The 14,050-nt window shown below is 44.5% G+C and overlaps 1 non-coding gene across 1 annotated transcript; it reads right to left on the bottom strand.

The window, feature by feature from the left end:
* Nucleotides 1-1,518: 1,518 nt before the first annotated feature.
* trnaq-cug (transfer RNA glutamine (anticodon CUG)) lies at nucleotides 1,519-1,590 on the bottom strand. The gene has a single exon. It is a non-coding gene; the product is annotated as a tRNA-Gln (tRNA).
* Nucleotides 1,591-14,050: the final 12,460 nt, after the last annotated feature.

Here is a 14,050-nt window from a genome sequence, read left to right as displayed (position 1 = left end):
CACATATTGAGAAACGGCCCACAACTCTGTTTATTTGGTTCCGTCTAACAAACCAGCACTGAAGAGAAACAAGCCGAAATGAAAGTTAGTTCCGGTTTGGTCAGAGGAATCAATCCAGTGTCTACAGGAATGATACTGCTGCACTGACTGGGATCTATTCTGTTTCTGCATATATCCCCTTCTGTGAGGACTCAGTCATCCCTCGTAAATCCATCTCCATATGTCCAAATAATATAGCATGGGTCTCCAAATCTGTCAAAAGCATAATTAATCAACTAATTAATCAATTAATATTAGCTTCAACCAAGGTAACATGACTCAATACAGAGTACTTCAAAAACAAGCTAAAAAGGAACTTAAGCTTGCAAAACTTAATAATGACAAAGTTGAGAACATGCTGAGCACAGGCAACTCACGTCCTGCATGGGAGGGTGTGAAAGCAATGATGGGGATGCAATCTAAGAAGTGTCTGATCTCCCTCAATGGCATGTCACACCTTGCCCTCTCAAAAGATTTTTATAATAGTTTTAATATTTATGATTTTAATGAGGAGCTGTCAGTTTTTAATAACGTTGCCCCAAAGCTTAAAAACAAGAACAGGCTGCAATGTATAGTTAAGGTGTGTGGCAAGATTTCTCACAACCCTCTGACTGACTTAAACTCTGTCTATGAGACAAGGTTCCTCAAGAAGGCCCAGTCAGTCCTGGCCGACCCCAGTCACCCCCCCGAACAGCTGCTTCATCCTGTTGCCGTCTGGCCACAGATTCGGTCTAAAGCCTAAATGCAGGACAAACAGACACAAAAACTCTTTTGTCCCTGCTGCTACAGGCTTCTTTAATAAGTCAATGCGAGGTGTAGACTTCTGTGTAGTACGTATTTATTTTGTTTCTAGATGTATGGCTGTTGTCTTGTATAACCTGTGTGTTATTTATGTTACATGCTGCTGCACAACAAATTGCCCCCCGGGGATAATAAAGACTCCTTGTACCTTGAAGGGCAACTGGACTTGGTAAAAAGGTCCTCCGCAGAAGTTTTGTCTCTCATCCAAGAGACTTCTTTAGTCTTCTTTCAACACAGAAAGGTTTGGACACAGTGCCCACTCCCCCCACCCATATCTGACAATTGTAAGCTGTGGGGAAAGGGGAGTTCCAAAGCTAATACACCATTCAACAAGCAGTTCTGATGCACTATACTGACCCATTCAGGATGAGCACTGTGTACTCTGACTGCAGCAACACAAGTTCAAATTTCAGTGATACCTAATTTTTATGGTGATTACGAGACTGAATGCAAAGTGTGTATCCTCCATGTAACTCAAAGCCTATCACTTCCAGTCAATACTGTCAAATGTGGAGCTTCTTCAAGTTACATTAACAATCAGGTGACTCCTCAACATGCCCCAAACAACGTATTGTTTTTAGTCTAAATGGCTATGGACATTAAACCTGTAAGCTTACTTCAAACTAGATGTGGATTTTGAAAGGTTGATCTTTTTCACCTGTGCTGTGGCTTAAAAACAGGTTCCACTGAGATTTGAACTCAGATCACTGGATTCAGAGTCCAGAGTGCTAACCATTATACCATGGAACCTTTAAAAGTGTTGCAAGGGTTTGCTAGCCAGTTTCTTTCATAATATCCACATGTGTGTTATTAAAGGCGCACATTAAATCATAGTGAAGATGAAAAGGCAACAATTATTGGCTGACTTAAGAAATTTAGTTAGCTAAGCGTTCAGAGGATGTTGTTAAAAAGCAAGTCAAGAACAGGTTTTAAAGGACTTGCCACAGACAGTGAATACAGCAGTAGATATGTCTACTGTGTGCAAACACATGGTAAGTTTTCATGTGTTGACAGTAAAGCTCCTGAGCTCCTGAGCAGCATGCCAGCTTTCCATGTGTTGCAGGGAGGATGAGGTAGGTTTTCATCAACAATGAAACCTGGGACTCTCCTCAGGGTCTCCAGAGTCACTGCACTCATATGCAGACATTGTGTTAGCAGTTGTTGCTGCGTCAGATGAGATCCAGTGTAGCCCCTCAGCGGGTTGAGCCTCAGCATCAACTGGACGAGCAGATCTTCCACTAGGTCCCTGCTGACAGAGACTGGAGCAGGAAGAAGGAGCTGGATGTTGACCTCTTTGAGAGAGGAGCTGTGGGGCAGCACTGGTGAAGGCTCAGTGCTGGTGCACGTCTGAGCCTCTGCTCTCCGCAGGTTAAAGAATGTGTTGGTGTCCATGATCACGACAAATCAAACTGCAAAGATTGCTGTCCTTTGGAGAAGTTGGTATCCAATGAGATTTGTTGTAGTAAACAACATGAAAAAACAGTCAAAAACAGTAAATCAGATGTGGTTTGTACTCTGCTGTACTCTCTCAGTCTGTGTGAAATGACAGGATTGGCAACGGCTGGAACAGAAACTGTAGATTCTAAACTCTGTCACAGTCAGCCCTGCTGTGACATCACATTCTATAGATCTAGAACTACTTATCAGAACTATTGGATGCAGTTTGTCATGGTGACCAAAGTGTGTGTGTGTTTGTATGTATATAAATATCTATGTATCTATACTCTCTATCTATATATGTGTGTCTGTATATACAGTATATGTGTATTTCAAAGCCACAATGTAACAAAAAGAGCTGCCCCATCACCAAAATTCATAATGCAAGATTTCAACTTACTATCACTCCTAAATTAATCGACTGGTGTTTTCATACAGGGACCTACACTCATTATTACTTTTTTCCGTGGTTCCGTATTCAATTCAAAGTCCTCCCTGTTAGCATTCAAGGCCATCCACAACTTAGCCCCCCATATCTGTCTGATCTCCTCCAGCGTCCCACTCCCTCCCGTTTGCTCAGATCCTCTTCCTCCATAAAGCTCTCTGTCCCCTCCGCCCGTCTCAGCACCACCGCTCTGCCCCCCGTCTCTGGAACTCATTACCACCCCAACTCAGAAACATTGATTCATCCCCCCATTTAAACTCCTAACATAAAACACATCTGTTTAAAACTGCCTATTCCACTAAGATGTCTATTGCTCTGCCTTTACGTCGTTTTTGTTGTATAGTATTTGTTTTGCTGTTGTATAGTATTTGTTTTGCTGTTGTCTAGTATTTGTTTTGCTGTTTTGTTTTATTATGTATAGTATTTGTTTTGCTGTTTTTAATATATGAATACCCTGTGCGGCATCCTTGAGTCCGGAGAAAAGCACCTTTAAATAAAATTCATGTATGTATTATTATTATTATTATTATTATTATAAATATTATTATTAATATTATTAACATTTTCTTGCAGGGAACATTACATTAACATAGGCACAGGCTAATTACTGCTAACTAATATGCTAGGTAACATTAACGTAGGCACAGGCTAATTACTGCTAACATGCTAGTTAACATTAACATAGTCACAGGGTAATTACTGCTAATAACATGCCAGTTAACATTAAATAGGCTCAGGCTAATTACTGCTATTACATGCTAGTAACATTAACATAGGCACAGGGCTAATCACTGCTAATAATATGCTAGGTAACATTAACATAGGCACAGGCTAATTACTGCTAACATGCTAGTTAACATTAACATAGGCACAGGCTAATTACTGCTAACATGCTAGTTAACATTAACATAGGCACAGGCTAATTACTGCTAACTACAATGCTAGTTAACATTAGCAATAATTAACAGCTGATGGAAGTCCTGTCTGCGAGCTTCTACTGACAAGTCGCGTGGTTATGACACAATCGTTAGCCTATTTTTACAAAAACATTTGCTACGGAGCCATAACGTGAGCTACAAGGTAATGGAGCCTTTTATACATTGTCATATTTCTTTGGAAATAAACAAGGGATAAATAGAGTCTTTAAACGCTTCAGATGTAAAATTATTTACTGTCTAAGTGGTACCAAAATGAATGCAGCCATTAAAACCAAGAAAAGACAACACTTATGTCATATTATGATATTACAATATCCAAAATCTAAGACGATATCTAGTTTAATATCTCAATATCGATATAATATCAAAATATTGCCGAACTCTACTTCCAAGGTATTGTCAAGTCAGTGGAACAATGTTTTTGGATTTAAAAGTATTTATTTTGCGATAAAAGTAACAAAATATGAGATAAAATGGCTCAGAAAAAGACAGTTTCTACATAAATACAACTATACAGAAGGTATTTTCAAAGAATCTATTGAAGGTTGTGGGAAAATAATACAATGACTGAGGTGGTGATGAACAGGGCACTCAGGAACGGCCACGTAAAAGCTGGCTTAAAGTATATACTGAATTAACCAAAGACTAAATAAGAGTGTGTGTATGTGTGACATATTATACATTATGCTTTGCAGCTGGGGTACAGCTAGGAGGGAGAGAACAGGAAGGGCTATCTTAGTCAGATAAGCTACAGTGAGCACGAGAAGAGGAGATGGTGAGGCCAAGGACACTGAAGTTCGAGGACGGTCTGATAACTCAGAGAACAGGACGTACAAACTAAGAAGGGAGTGAACATAGCTGTCTGGTGAAGTAAATGATAACTGAAAATAATAAGAAGGAAGAGGGAAGAGGCAGAGCAGGGAGTGTACCCCAGCAACAGTATAGCTGACCAATCAGGCCCCACAAGGGGAACCAATATAACCCTGAGCACACTATTGTTTAAGTGCCTTTTTGGGAACCTCTGTACTAGACAAGTTTCCATCAGGTCCGTGCACGTTAAACTGCCCGGAAACGCATTTCATCTGTTGACCACAAGAATAAACGCTGTGTTAATTCATCATGGAGTCAGTTGTCAGTTTATAGAAGGATTTCTCCAACAAATTTGGTTGTACCCCGACGTGATAACGTAATTGGACAGGGGAATCCAACTGGACCTGGACATTGTGTCCACGGTCCGGTTCAGCTCAGCCACCGGACTGACATCCCGCAGCCCGTGAAGGGGACTGAGCGGCGATACTGCGATTCGTTGGTGTGATCACTGAGAGCTCTCAACAAAAAGGTAGCAGAAGCCTGTTTAAAATCAAAATTCTGTTATTGGCTGAAAACTAAATTGATGTGATCAATTTCAACTGTCGTAAGTGTTGTTTTAAGCGAAAAGTATTGATTGAATGTGCTGTAATTAAAGGGATATAAACAGATGAAATGTTGGGGCATGTGATGTGATTAAACAGAGGAAAAACAACTAGAGAGTTGTGAGAGAATTGTTGAATAATACGGGTGGCGGTAGGAGGGAAAAGGGACAAATAGTCAGAGGAAAATACGTCCAGATGGTTGACGAGGTAGGAGATGCTAAGGACAGATAGTTCAGATGAGTGATTGTGAATTGCCACCCTTGGTTCTGTGTGAACAACCTGAAAGAGAATTGCAGTTAACAGATTGTCATTGTAATATTACGAGTCCACCGCGAGTGTATTTGTGCAAAGGAGTGAGAGGTCACTTTTTAAGTTGTAAAGATATAGAGATGTACATAAAAAGGCTCTAGATGGAGTCTTAATGAAAAAGTTGTTTGTTGTTGCATGTGTGATTTTGTTGTGGTTTGGCTTGTTGGATTTTTTCTCACTGCTTATTTGTTGTAAAATGACGACCCCTTATGGTAAAGTGTTAGTAGGGGCAGTGAAAAAGTATGGCAAGAAAGGAGAGGAGAAAGTAGCAAAGAGATTGTGAAAGAATGGGAGAGAGGAGGATGGATTGAGGGAGAAGGGGCGCCGTCCCGGAGAAAGTGAATGAAATAGTGAAGTATGAAAAAAGTAAGTTGGAGTATGCGGAAAGGCAGGCAGAGGAGGAAAAGAAAAGAAAATGGTTTAAATTGACTAAACCAAAGCAGAAGGAGTATGAAGCGCAGAAAGAGAAATATGGGGTGGGGTTGAAAATGACAAATGCAATACAGAAACAATTGGGATTGACAAAACAAGATGACAAAAGTTCACCAAAAACTGAGACAGAAGCTGAACAGAATAAAACCGCTAGCGCAGAGAAAACCCCGCTGCCCGCTGAGGCGCCCCCGCCAACAAACCCTTTTATCCAGACATAAGAAACCTAAGAATTTCCGCTCCACCGCCGCCGTATACAGGTCCAACGGCATCAAAACCCACAGTCCAAGCCCCAGTGGTAACTGCCCATTTACAGCCAAATGCATTACAAATAGACGTACCACAGGACCCATTGATACCGGCATTAGAGGGCCGCGTACAGGATTTAGAATGTAATCTAAATTTAATGGTACAGTCAGCGTCAGGGGGAGCAGCAGCGGCTCCACCACAACCAGCGGCCACAGTCCCAGCCAGCCCAAGCAAAGCTAGTACCCCATATTCAGCGTCTTTTTGCCAACAAAATCCAGAGCATTTTCACATGTCAGTAAAAGGACCCAGTCCACCTCACCACAGTACCCCACAAGACTCAGGAAGTAAGGAAGATAGCGAACAGTCAGACAGCAGCAGGGAAAGTGAGCAAACAGACAGAAGCTCTAGCTCTAGGGAAAGGACTAAAAAACGACATAAACGCAGGCCCAGATCTAGATCACAAAGTCCTCAAGACGTTTTTGTAGCAGGCACATTTAAAGGTAAATTTACCAACGAGGACCCTGACGAAGTTATCCTGCGAAGATCAACTAGAATAAGGGAAAGACTTAACAAAGAGTTCAGAGAGATAAAAGAGCAGCAAGAGCAGCTGCGTCGAACAGTGAATGAACTCAGTGAGGGAGAGCAGACGCGCCACACACCAGAGGCGGGGTTACAATGCCCACTCCGCCCAGTAGGAGGAGGAGGAGGACTGTTGATGTACACCCCTTACAGTTTTGGTGACTTAGATGCTCTGTGTGCAAAACTCCCCTCCCTGACAGGAGGGGCTGAGCATTTCCTCACAGCTTTTAATAGTCTTACAGCAGGAGTGCAGCTGTGTTTGGGAGATCTCAGAGCAGTATTGGGTAGAGTAATGGGAGCAGATGAAGCTAGTGCTGCCCTCACCAGAGGGGGAGCTGGACCCACTGTTCCCGCATCAGTGCCTGCATCAGCAGTAACCCCTGGCATTTGGGCTGAGCTGCACCGCATGTATCCCACAGTTGGGGATCATGCAGCATGGCATGATTTAAAAAGACTAAGTGATGAAAATTTTGATGCCTATGCAGATAGAGCAAAAAAGATTTGGCAGCGTGCTATGAGGGAACCGTGGGACCAGTCCGCCGCCACAGTGGCGCTGTTCCGCCATGGGGTACTAGGGGGATTACCCACAGCAGTTCAGACACAGTTAGGAGGAGTAGTAGGCCTGCAAACAATGACCGATGCAACATGGGGCGAGAATGTGCGTCATTTTCTGTCAAAACACCAAAAAGGAGCAGAGCAACAAGAAGATGAATTAAAAAGACTACAAACTCAATTGTTAAAGAAACAACTGGAAGAATTAAACAAGCCCAAGCCCAGCAAATGGACAACAGAGGCTGAGGCCGCCTTCTCTGACCTCAAAAGTGCCCTAGCAAGGGCAGAGACACTCACCTCCCCAGACTACTCACTCCCATTTCATATGGATGTTTCTGAAAACAATGGCTTTCTCAATGCCATTTTATTTCAGAAAAAAGGGGGAGACAGACATGTACTGATGTACCACTCATCAAGGCTGGATACAGTGGCTAGAAATGCAGAAAAAGGCAGGAGCATATGAATGGAATCAGTGGCAGCGGAGCGGCGCCACAAAAGACAAAGATGGGATATGGAGGTCTCATCAAGGAAAGATAGCAGCATCAGCCGAGATGTGCAGAATGTTGCTACCTGAGGCACACAGACCAACACATGAAGGAAGAAAACAGACTCTCCTGAATCTGTCTGAGCTGTGGTGGCACCCCAATTTGAGGGACATGGTGACACATTTTTGTCAGGAATGCAGGGTGTGTGGAGAGCATAATGTTCAGAAACCATACACCACACTAAAAGGAGCGTACCCAGTCCCCACAGCTTGTTTTCAAGATATCAGTATAGATTATACTGATATGGGCGCAGAAAATGTGGTAGGGGGAAAAAGGTATCTTCTGGTGATGGTAGACAGGTTCTCTAGGTGGGTAGAAGCCCTTCCCACCAGAAAAGAGGACGCAAAAACAGTGGTGAAATGGCTCAAAACTGAATCATCCCGAGGTATGGGGTCCCCAGGCGAATAAGGTCAGATAATGGCACACATTTTAACAACAAACTACTAAGAGAAGTAGAACAGGCCCTGGGAATCACTCATGCCTTCGGATCAGTTATCATCCACAGTCACAGGGAATGGTGGAAAGAGCAAACCAGACATTGAAGGCTAAGATAGCCAAGGCATGTGCAGGAAGCAAGTTAACATGGGTAGAAGCGCTCCCATTGGCCCTCATGGCTATGAGGTCCTCAGAAGGACGAGAAACACATTTGACCCCACACGAAATAATGACAGGGAGAAAAATGCCAGGACCTCCACTAGATGGAGGCCACATGCCAATGTTAGATGTTCAGCAAATAGAAATGACAGACTATATGAAAAAGCTAACATCTCTGGTTTCAGCCCTTTCTACGCAGGTCCAGTTGGCGAACAGGAAACCGCAGGAGGAAGCAACACTACCTGTCAAGGTAGGCGACTGGGTCAGGGTCAAAGTTCACAAGAGGAAGTGGACTGACCCCAGGTGGTCCGGGCCGTACGAGGTGGGGGAGGTTACTTCACACTCGGTCCAGGTTAAAGGTAAAAAAGGAGCACCTTGGCACCACCTGACACATTGTGCCCCAGCCGCACCTCCTAGCCGCCCATTGGCAGAAATTAGAAAGCAATCCAAAATGTATAGATGGAAGAGATGTTTTGGCGGGGAACAGCCCCCGCGTAGTACACCCATAACTTGGAAGGCAATGGGGTTTGGGAAAAAGACAACAGTTGTCCTAGCAGTAGTAGTAGTAGTGGGAGTTGCAGCATTAGTTCTGGGGTTGGAACATGCGTATGGGGACCGAGACCACAAAGAACAATCACCCGGTAGTGTCCAACCACCTCTCAGTAACAAAGGAAATGAAACTAGACGAGAGAGAAGAAGAGCAGTTTGGGCAGTAGTGAAGCAACACACTAAGGGCCCATCCCAAGGTGCGGTGCCAGATTGACTCTCCCCTATGTGAGAGACTCAACCACGTCATTTACCTTTGATTTGTGTCAGGCTATAGACTGCGGGGGGTATAATAGTTTCTACAAAAACACAGATGTGTACATCTGTGACGACTATCAAAAGGTAGAGGACTGTGAAAGGAGCGCTTCCGGACAGGTGAAAGGTAGTCTCTGTAACAGCTGGTATGACGCGGGTTGGACAACAGGAGGGTGGAAACCATGGGCGAGGTTGACAGACAAAAGAGATTGGTGGGTACAACAAGATGAATGGGAGATATTATCTATACAGCGGGACTATAGTTCAGACCCCACGAAAAAATCCCATAACCCTGTCAGTAAATAGAGCAATTGGGAGCAGGAACGGTCAGGATGTCTGGATGTTAGCCATAGGTGTATGGATAGCAGGAAGTGACCAGAACCCCCCTGCAGATAAATATTTTGGATCCCCTCACGCACACACAGAATGACACTGACATGGCAGAGACTACAGTAAAACCCCCCTGAAGGAGGAAGACATAATAGTGCAGGACTTCTCTAAAATGAGGGTGGAAGATGTGTTAGAGTTATCAGCAGGTGCAGGCCAGGACAATTTATGGATCAGGTGGCTAATACAGAATGCCAAAGAACAACACATGGAAGGGTGCGTGGCCTGTGCCACAGCTAGACCAGTCATGTTCACTAACCCGGCCCCGTTGTTTCCTAATGAGGACCCAGCAGGATATGCATGCATGTTGAACTTCACACACTCTAAGACAGCTTCCCGCAATTGTACTACCCTAGCATCCCTCTTTCCCCCAGGCTTTGAAAAACCAGGGTATTTTACCGCCATAAAGGGGGAGGGTGCAAGATATCACTGTTTCAATCTCACCGGATCAAGCAAGCCCACAATCAAACTAGGTGATATACCCCCAGACTGGTGTAATACAACTGTACAAAACAAAACAGCCCTAGGCCCAGTGGCTAGAATAGGACTATTCTACTATTGTGGTGGTCTTAGGTTGTACTCCCAGATAAAGTTCCCAAATCAAACGTCAGGAGTTTGTGCTATGGTTAGATTAGCTATGCCCATATCTTTGGTGGGGAGTAGAGTCCACTATACCACCATAAGGCTGTGCAACTGACCGTAAAGAGAAGGCGCAGGGCCCGTAGTATGCAAGGCCCGGCTTTTGATCCATGGGCGGGAACCCCAACCTATATAGACAGCATAGGAGTTCCTAGGGGTGTCCCGAATGAATACAAATTGGCAGATCAAATAGCCGCAGGATTTGAGAATATACCACTGCTTTCAGCCATCTTCCCCGTCACTCCCAGCAAAAATGTAGATAGGATAAATTTTGTGCATTATAATGTTTTACGTTTGAGCAATGCAACTAGGGATGCCATCGAAGGCCTGGCCGAGCAGATGGCCCCAACGTCCCTCATGGCGCTCCAGAATAGGATGGCGCTGGACATGCTGTTGGCTGAAAAAGGAGGAGTCTGTTCCATGTTCGGAGAGATGTGCTGTACGGTCATCCCTAACAACACTGCCCCGGATGGGAAGGTCACCAGGGCTTTGAACCAACTTCGAGCCCTTCCCAGGAGATGCATGACGCCTCAGGTGTATCAAATCCATTGGAGGGGTGGATGACAACCTTTTTTGGCAAATGGAAGAATCTTATCACTGCTTGTTTGACATCTATTGCTGTTTTTCTCGCTATTCTAGTTACCTGTGGGTGTTGCTGTGTGCCCTGCCTGCGGACCATGATATCCCGGCTCATCACCACTGCCTTGTCCAAAGAAAAAGCGCCGCCTCCCTATTCCGCTGGGATGCTGCCATTACTCACCATGCCTGAGGACGGGGAGGACGTTGAGGCACTGCAGTTAGTGTAAAAAGTGTTCGCACCTAGTAGGTGCGAAAAGGGGGAATTTGTGGGAAAATAATACAATGACTGAGGTGGTGATGAACAGGGCACTCAGGAACGGCCACGTAAAAGCTGGCTTAAAGTATATACTGAATTAACCAAAGACTAAATAAGAGTGTGTGTATGTGTGACATATTATACATTATGCTTTGCAGCTGGGGTACAGCTAGGAGGGAGAGAACAGGAAGGGCTATCTTAGTCAGATAAGCTACAGTGAGCACGAGAAGAGGAGATGGTGAGGCCAAGGACACTGAAGTTCAGGACGGTCTGATAACTCAGAGAACAGGACGTACAAACTAAGAAGGGAGTGAACATAGCTGTCTGGTGAAGTAAATGATAACTGAAAATAATAAGAAGGAAGAGGGAAGAGGCAGAGCAGGGAGTGTACCCTAGCAACAGTATAGCTGACCAATCAGGCCCCACAAGGGGAACCAATATAACCCTGAGCACAATATTGTTTAAGTGCCTTTTTGGGGGACCTCTGTACTAGACAAGTTCCCATCAGGTCCGTGCACGTGTAACTGCCCGGAAACGCATTTCATCTGTTGACCACAAGAATAAACGCTGTGTTAATTCATCATGGAGTCAGTTGTCAGTTTATAGAAGGATTTCTCCAACAAACGACCCCAACACACGCACACACCCACACATTGCCGAAGAATGTAAACAGGAAGTCGCGCCCACCCAGCCAATAGAAATACAGTTGCTAAGGCGATATGACCCGCCTTGTGACGCTCTTAACCAATAGGGCTCCTTAAGAGGAGTCATATAAATAGCAAGGTACGCCACTGTTACAGGGCCTTTTTGTGAACCTCTGAACTAGTCATGTTCCATTGAGACCCGTGCACGTATTGATTGTCCGGAATGCATTGCTCTGTTTTATTAATAAATCTTTTTGGTATACTTAATCAAAGCTAGAGTGATTCCTTAGCTAGTTGAGTCCCGACGTTTGGACCCTCCAAGTGGAATTCGCAACAAATTTGGTAGCAGAGGATGGTTGTCGAGTAGTGGTTAAACTTAGGAATTCCACGGAATCAGGATTAGAAGTTGTTTAACTCCGGGTCCAGATTCCACGGACAGTCCACGTCTGACGGAACGAGACAAAGGAGGCATGGTGTGCAAACCACGGAGGAATGGTCACTGAGAGCTCTCAAAGAAAGAGGTAGGCTGAACCAGTTTCATCAAACTCAGCAAATTGTATAATAGTATAAACCAAATTAAAGTGATCAGACCTCCGGGTGAGTACATTATGTAAAAAAAAAATATAGACTAAAATTATTAAGTGTTTTGTGGACATTGAGCAATGCATTCCGTTTTTCTGTTGAATGAGTGTGTAAGTGTGTGATAAATATGATTCCATAATTGTGTGGAGCTACGCTGTGTGTTGAGGTTCGATAAACCTATCAGTAGACTTGCTTTAGTAGGATTACTGATAGGAGAAGGCCTGAAACGCGATAGCGAGCCAGCGTTCATAGACGATTCCAATTATTGGAGCTGCGTCTGTGGGTGGTTCGATAAACTTGTCGGTAGATTCGCTGCAAGTCGTATGCTGATGAGGGAAGGCCACGGCACAGCCAGCCAGTGTTCGGGGTAGTGGCTCCATCCATAAGGTGGGCCACCGGGTGAAAGTGCGTGAGTGGGGAAACATAGAGCTGTTGAGGGATGAGTGAGTTGATAAATATGATTCCATAATTATATGGAGCTACGCTGTGTGTTGAGGTTCGATAAACCTGTGTAGACTTGCTTAGTAGAATACTGATGGGAGAAGACTGAAACGCGATAGCGAGCCAGGTCATAGGTGATTCCATTAGAGCTACTATACGCGAGGGATTCAAAACTTGCCGGTAGGAGTGATGCCTACATGCCGAGGGAGGTCTCGGCGCATACAGAGCCAGCGTTCACCATTTGGAGTCTCGGTCCATAAGACTGGGTTCAGCGAATGAGAAAATGACGATTCCATAAATTCTTTGGAGCGGTGGTGTGAGAGATTCGAAAAAATGCAGTGTTACTGTGAGGGGAAGGTCGGTGCGCCCACGTGTCAGTGTTGTCTAGGGAGAAACCGGCCCATAAGGCAGTTCTCAGCGGATGTAGAGAGTTATTAAGAGATAAAGAGAAGAGATAATTGTTGTTGAAAATGTAATGTATTTGTAAAGTTTGGAAAAGAATGATTGTGTGAGCCCGAGTAAAGCGTTGACAATTGACCAAGCCTCTGGTCCGTCTGTGGTGCTGCTGTTGAAGACGTAGGTTAAAATTACATGTAAAAATATTGTTGGATAAGTTCGATAGGGTGCTTTGTGGGTTATTGAAAAGTAGAAAATTTGGAGGGAAAAAAGAGAGGGAAAAGAGAAAAAAGGGGGGTGCAGAGGAATTTTGCAGAGAAAGGGAGAGAGACAGCCTGCAGAGAGAAAAGGGGAGGGGAAGCAGAAAGCGGGCAGAGTGGGTGAAAAAGAGAGGGAAAAGAGAAAAAAGGGGGGGAGGAATTTTGGAATTGCAGAGGAAGAGAGAGACAGCCTGCTGAGTGAGAAGGGAGGGGTGTTACTGTTTGATTAGAGTGAGAAAAGCTGGTACAGGCATTAGGAAGAAAGTGCAGCAAGGGTAATTGGAGGAGAGAAAAGAAAATTAATATAGATTATACAGATATGGGAGCAGACAATGTAGTGCAAGGGAAAAGATATTTGTTGGTAATGGTAGACAGATTTTCTAGGTGGGTAGAAGCTATCCCAGCTAGACGGAAGATGGAAAGACTGTAGTAAAATGGTTAAAACTGAACTGATGCCACGGTACGGCGTTCCAAGACGAATCAGATCAGATAATGGCACCCACCTTAACACCAGTTGTTGAGAGAAGTTGAGGCTGCTCTGGGATCACACACTCATTCGGGTCGGTATACATCCACAGTCCCAGGGACTGGTGGAGAGGGCCACCAAAACATTGAAGGCTAAGATAGCCAAGGTCTGCCATGAGAGCAGGATTAAGTGGGTGGAGCCTTTCCCCTGGCACTCATGGCATGAGAGCTGCAAAAGGGAAGAGACGCACCTCCCCCACAAGATCTTGAC

The sequence above is a fragment of the Etheostoma spectabile genome, unplaced genomic scaffold (assembly GCF_008692095.1).
Source record: "Etheostoma spectabile isolate EspeVRDwgs_2016 unplaced genomic scaffold, UIUC_Espe_1.0 scaffold00007665, whole genome shotgun sequence".
Taxonomy (NCBI): domain Eukaryota; kingdom Metazoa; phylum Chordata; class Actinopteri; order Perciformes; family Percidae; genus Etheostoma; species Etheostoma spectabile.
Note: the sequence above shows the minus strand (reverse complement) of the source record. Positions and strands in the feature narration are given on the sequence as shown.